This window comes from Capsicum annuum, chromosome 10 (genome assembly GCF_002878395.1).
Source record: "Capsicum annuum cultivar UCD-10X-F1 chromosome 10, UCD10Xv1.1, whole genome shotgun sequence".
NCBI lineage: Eukaryota > Viridiplantae > Streptophyta > Magnoliopsida > Solanales > Solanaceae > Capsicum > Capsicum annuum.
The window spans coordinates 85,135,997-85,143,089 of NC_061120.1; positions in this window are offsets into that span (position 1 = coordinate 85,135,997).

Genomic DNA, 7,093 nt, shown 5'->3' on the forward strand with positions numbered 1-7,093 from the left:
AAGGTCAAGTAATAAACATACAACATGAAGAAATGAAAAGAAGTGATATAAGGTAATGTCATGGCTACTCTAGATAGGTATATATAGATAAACAAGGCTACCTAAAAGGTACAAAAAAAGTAGTCATACTAGCATCTTAAGGACTCCTAATCATTGTTGGAACTAGTACTAACATAAATAAGATCTCTAATCCTTACGTCTAAATATGAGATAATTATCCATAATAAAAATCCCTAAAGAAAGGAATAAAAATCATACCTCGAATCATAATATAAGTCCTATAATCAACCTATTACAAACTAACCCTAATAATAACATAATACAGTAAATCTCTTGTTCGAACAAAAAATACCTAGTTGGGCCTTTCATAAACCACTATTGACATAGGCTTGAAAGGTTTAACCAACACTCAACAAACAATGGTAAGAGTTTATACCTATGAAACCCCCATAAGGCTGATAGATATAACCACCACATAATATATTATAAGTAGTTCTCATCCTTACACCTATGCAACCCCGATAAGGGTGATAGATATTGGCATGTATTGGTGATAGGCAATGAGTACACAAGAATGAATGCCATGTAAGTCTATAGTACCATTACCTATCCATGTGCCATAAAGTAACCCGATGTATACACCTTCTCCGGGTTGATGTCTCATACAGATAGGACCTATGGTGACCTCTTTACTCTCGTACAATGGCTCACAGATAAAGTTTCCCCTATAGGGTTCGGGAGTGTCCGTATACACTGACTTGGTCCTGATCCAGAATTTTCAGTAACCATCATCATCATCAATTCGCTCTATCCAGCACCATATATGTATATATATATACATATAAAATACATAAGCTAGAACTGTGTCTATAAGAGTATAAGTTCATAAATATATTAGCTGGGGCAAAAGTGTCAAAATCACTCTTGATTGTGGTGAAAAATAATTGTAAAATCATAGATCAAAATCTACCTCGATTATCTAAAACATCATTTTTAATCTCAATGCACATAAGTAATGCTTTAAGATGGTATGATTTTCATTATGAATGAATCTATTTTAGAAGTGAAAAGTAAAACTAATTTTCTTTATAAGAAAATAGTAATAAAATCATATTTTTAATTGGAATCATACCATTTACTATATATGTGATCATGAATATACCAAATCTATGAATTTCATCACCAGTATCAAAACAATACAATTATAAGCATTAAAATATCTATGAACTACAACCCATTTTCTTATAAGGATAAAATACTTCCCAGAATCCAACCAATACCATAAACATAACCTTAGGCTCAATATTATATATATCTGACATAACCATATCATTATAATCTAGCAAAAATCATCGTAATCCATCTAATAAGGTATTAAACAATATACTACAGGCATATAAGTCTCATCTATAAATAATATGGTAGCAACATAAGGTAATAGGATCTTAAAAGTATAATAATTATTTCATCTTAAGGGTCAATTACCCTTCTATCCCCCAACTCAACAATTACACTAAGTCATGGCATTTTATCCGCAATTATTTCCTAACATCCTTATTTAACATGCAACATACATAATACATTATCTCATGAAGAACAATAGAATGAAGCCTACCTCCATGACGAATCACAAAACCTTTAATCATCCGTCTTTACTCCAAGATCCCTAAATGACTTCACACTATTAAAATAGTAACTATAAATCGTTAGGAGTAAATTAAGACCCATATTTCTATAATAAAGATCAGGTCAAGAATGGGCCTGTAAGGCCCACAAACAGAATCCAAAATTGAAACTATCACGAGGTCCCTTGATGGACAAGGAATATACACTCAAAATTTGAGCATAAACAAATCACAAATCGAGTCTTAAATCAACTATTAAAGTTTAGGAATTAAATACCTAATTTCTAAGAATTTTACCATGAATTAGAAAGGAAATTAAAGGAAAAATTGATGGCAAATGACCAAAAAAAGTTAGGCTAGCTTACCCTAACTTATTTGGGTGATTTCCCACTTTTTCGCTGCATTGAGCTCTCAATTTAGTGTAAAAAGGGTGGAAGAATTGCTAGAAGATCGGATGGGAAAAAAAGCATTTAAATCCACCAGGTGACGCTTAAGTGTTCACCAAGTTGCTTAAGCGATAGATGCTTAAATGGATCCACAACCTCTTAAATGATCTAGTACTAAAGGTAAAAGTATTGCTTAAGCGACAATAAGAACTCTTAAGCGATCTAGAACATAGGTCGCATATCTCGTAATTGATTCTTGGGCCACTTAAGTGATGCTCACTTAGCAAACAAAGTAGCTTACCAGATAGCCAATGTTACTTAAGAAATATAATGTCGCGATTGCGATGACCTCTTAAGTGGTTATATGATTGCTTAAGCTGTCACTGACCTGATGCACCAAATTTTGCTAACCACGAAATGGGCTTTAACAAAGTGCTCAGAATTTATTTTAAACCCTATGCATACAAAAAATATATACTACAACATAAAATTTAACATTCCAAACTCAATAAGATAATCAAATATTTTATCTGAAATCTTTTTGAATAAGTGTGGGGCGCACATCTCTAGTTCTATTTTTTTACATAATCTGCCTAATAGACTAAAATGTGTTTGAAGCCTCGAGACCTAGCCAAGGTTCCCCTTAGCCTAAAATCGACACCCCAGAAATGATGTTGTTTTTGAAGTTCTCATCCAAGGCCATTTACCAGGAGTTTTGGTCTGAGACCAAATCCTAAACAACGAAACCTCCAACATAGGAAAATAAGCCTAAAATTCAAATAAACTATCTAATAACTGAACTGATAGTTTCAATAAGCATAAATAACTTATAGTTGTTGTGGGAAGAATTGAGATATCGAAATGTATGCAAGTCAAAAAAATAACTTAGAGGGTAATTACATTAAATATGGAGGCATTACATGTATAGAGTTCATTGTGAATATTCATGCAGAAGGATTTGAATTTGAGATAATTTAGATGGATGGAGTAGCTTAAATATTATGATATCACTATTCTATATCTTTTTCGAAAGGATGATGTTGTAGTTGATGCACTGATCAAAATGTTAATAAGTGTAGGTATCTTGGCTTATTAAAATATTACTAGGTGTCGTTGGCTAGAGAGATTCAAACTCTAGATAATAATTTCATATGACTTTAGGTGACTTACTAGTAGGGTTTCTAGAAAGCATTGAGGCAAGGTCCATATTTCTTAATAAAATCCAAGCTAAACAATTCGAGGATGCTAAGTTGAGAAAGATTTTGGGACAAGATTTTATAGGGTTAGGCCACGGAGGCTATTCTTAAAGGCAAAGATGTGTTGAGGATTAAGGATAAGTTTGTGTGCCTTATTTTGATGATTTGATTCATACTATTTTAGTTGAGGGTCATTGTTTGATGTATTCTGTACATCCTCCAATAACTAAGATGTATCATGATTTGAGGAAGTATTATTAATGGGTTTAAATGAAGCATGATATAGTTGATTTTGTTTCTAAATGGAAGGGTTTCTAGCATATAAAGTGCATACATTAGATGTCTAGTGGTACCCCTTAGAGGATGCTCATTCTTGAATAGAAATTTGAGAAGAAACCTTTATATTTTATGGTTCACCTTCCAATGACTTTGGAGAAGTACAATTCTATATGGGTTGTTGTGGATAGTTTAACTACGACTGGATATTTCATTCCACTTTAGTTAACTTACAAAGCAACAAAGTTAGCGAAGATTTATCTTAAAGAGATTGGTCAATTTCATGGGATCCTAATTTTTATCATACTAGATATGGGTACTCAATTTACCTCTTAATTTTCGAAGAGGTTGTGTAAGGAGTTGGGTATTAGGTTTGACCTTAGTACAACTTTTCATCCTCATAAAGATGGGAAATTCAAGCTAATGATTTAGGTGTTGAAGGATATACTCCATGCGTGTGCGATGGATTCCAGAGATCATTGTGATCAGTTCCACCTTTGGCCGAGTTTGCATATAATAATAGTTATTATTTCTAAATTTATATAGTGCTATTTGAGGCTTTGTATGTGAGAAGGTATAGATTTTTCATCGGGTGTTTTCATGCATTTGAGATGAGACCATGGGGTACTGATCTATTTAGAGAATTATTGGAAAAAGTTAGGTTTATTTAGGAGAAACTTATAGTGGCTCAAAGAAGACAAAAGGAGTATGCATATCAGAGAGTTAGGGCTATGCACTTTATGGAGGAGGGGAAAGTATTTCTCAGTATTTCACTATAAAGGATGTAATTTATTTTAACAAGCGAGGTAAGTTTAGTCCTAGATACATTGGGCCATTTGGGATTTTTCAGCGTTTGGGGCTAATGGTATATAGATGGAATTGTGTCTGAGATTATTGGGAGTTCACCTTGTATAGCATGTATCTATGTTAAATAAGTTTTATGATGATGGTAGCTACATAATTTGTTGGGATTCGATCTTGATAGATATAAACCTTTATTATAAAGAGAAACCTGATGTCATTCTTCATTGAGAAGTCCATAAGTTGAGGACTAAGGAAATTTCATGTTTGAAGGTCTAGTAGAAGAATCATCCTATTGAGGTGGCCACTTAGGAGACCAAAGCAGACTTGCATAGCAAGTATCCACATCTTTTTGATAATTTTGGTAATTCCTTCTTTTTACCTTCTTATGTTTTGTTTGCCCATTCAGGGCGAACAATTATTTAATTAGTATCTAATGTAAGGATCCTCCTAGTCATTTTGTGAATTTTACTTTGTCATTCTCATTTTAGTTCTCCCCGTAGTTTTAATATCTGACTTATGATTTGTAAGGATGGGTTGTACAGATCTCGATGTATTCAGAAGTGATTTATGTCATTAATTTGATTCTTGAATTTTAAGAAAGTTAAGTTCAACTATGGTGAATTTTTGGTATGATGACCACGAATTAGTGTTTTAGTGATTCTAATAAGTTCAAAATATACATCTTGGTGGATTTTTGTATTCAGTTTGCCTTCATGGGGTTCCGAACAAATTATGAGGATCTATTCAAAATTTTGAGTATTTTAGATAGTCATTTTTATTAGTGATTTAGTGGGTTAGTGATTTAGTGGGTCAAAACCATAATTTATTTAGTTATATGGTCAATACAAAAATAAATTTAAATGGGTAGGGTTAACATAAATGATAATAACATCGTAAAGTTGCAAGAAAGAGGCACAATTGGTTACAACCCTATTTCACCTTCAACGCTTTAAGGAGATTACCTATGCTCAGTTAGATGGTATTTTAGTGATATTTGTTCTTATTTCCATAATAGTATGCATATAATATTGACATGGGGGCCGAATCGGATTAGGTTTTAAAAGGATGTAAGTACTGAAATTTCTTGAGAACTGAGTGGTTAACAAGGTGTGCATTAATATGATGCAATGATTGAAAATTATTAGGAAGTAGTTGTAATTGGGTGGAGGCCACTCATATGAAAAGTTTTTCATTCCTTTTCTGTTAGATAGAATTAGGGTAATCTATTACTCCCACTATTTCAAAATAATTGAATTGTTGGAGTATTTTTTAGTGTTCAAAATAATTAAATTGTTCATTATTCGAGATAAATGTTAGAAACTTTTTCCAATTTTAAATTTCATTTATTAAATTTTCAAGGATGATTTTCAATGATCATTATTAATGTTTTTGAGTTTGAAAAGAGCAAAAATGGAAAAACATGACCAATTTATGTCTTTATCTTTTTTTCTTAACATGTATGTTATATTCCAACAATTCAACTATTTTGGAATGGAGGAAGTAACATATATAATAACTAAATTATGGTATCTCTTATCATTGGAAACATGGAATAATGATCAATATTCACATTAATAATAGGAATAGGTATATATCTATGTCTACCATGAATGAGGGTTTTAAAGTTTACTATTTTTCTTTTTCTTTTTCATGCTTTGCCTCATATTTTGGAAATTTAGAGAAATTGGAGTTTAGGTCTAGGATTTTTAGAGAAAGAAGTAATGAAATGGTGTCATTAGATTCATACATCTATGAGGATTATATATTTGAACAGATATTAAACATTCCAAAGGTAGGACACTTGTGTACTAGTGGCATTCGAACTTATTGGTTGAGAAAGATTATAGTTTAATTGGACATTAGACTTGATTTAATTATGTGTGTGCATCTATAATAGATACTTGTTGATTGGTCTTTGAACATACTTGAATTTGACAATATTTTAAGCATTGCCACTTGTATGTATAATTAATGAAAATCGAACTTGATCTAATTGTCTTATGATTTTAAGTGAGCTTGTAAATTTAGCATGTTGTGTTGCATTCTGAGAGATAGTGTGAATTTTATAAAATGTATATAATATGATTATGGAGGAGTGAGTTTCACACCGGTATGAGAATGGATATAGATATTACTTATTTATGGAGGATTTGGTACCACACCAGTATAGTACATGAACTTTGATTGTACGTGAAGGTCATGACTAGTGGCAGAAATAAGTTCCTTAAAATGTGTGTTCAAATTATGTTGATTTTTAGAGGTTGTGTAGTTTAATATGTTTATAACGAACTAGTGGTGCTTTAATTGTGAGATTGAAAAGGACATAGTTCTACTTAAGGCATTATTATTGATTTTGTGGTTTACAATATGATTGATATTCTTGATAGTTATGTGGCTTATTTGTAAGAACATTTTGGCCCATCGTTGACATAATTGTTGATTCACATAATACTTGATATGTGTTGATTCTTTTCTACTTGTTAATTGATTTATGTCGTATGATTGCTATTAAATTTAGTTGGACGATGATACCTACCAGTACATAGTAGCTTGAAATGATAGTACCCCACACTCTTCTTTTGGTTTGTGTAGATAGTGTTCTAGAGGCTCAGGCACAACCTCATCTTTAGCATTTGACAGTTGATCCCTATCCAAGGGTGAGCACTAGATCTCCAGGCTACTATGGATCATCATATTAGTTCTTGTCTTTCTTTTGGGAAATGAGACACTCTTTATCTTCAGTTATTTTTTATATTTCTTTTGGACAAGGTATATGATTTGGAAGTTCTTGTACGATGACTTTCGG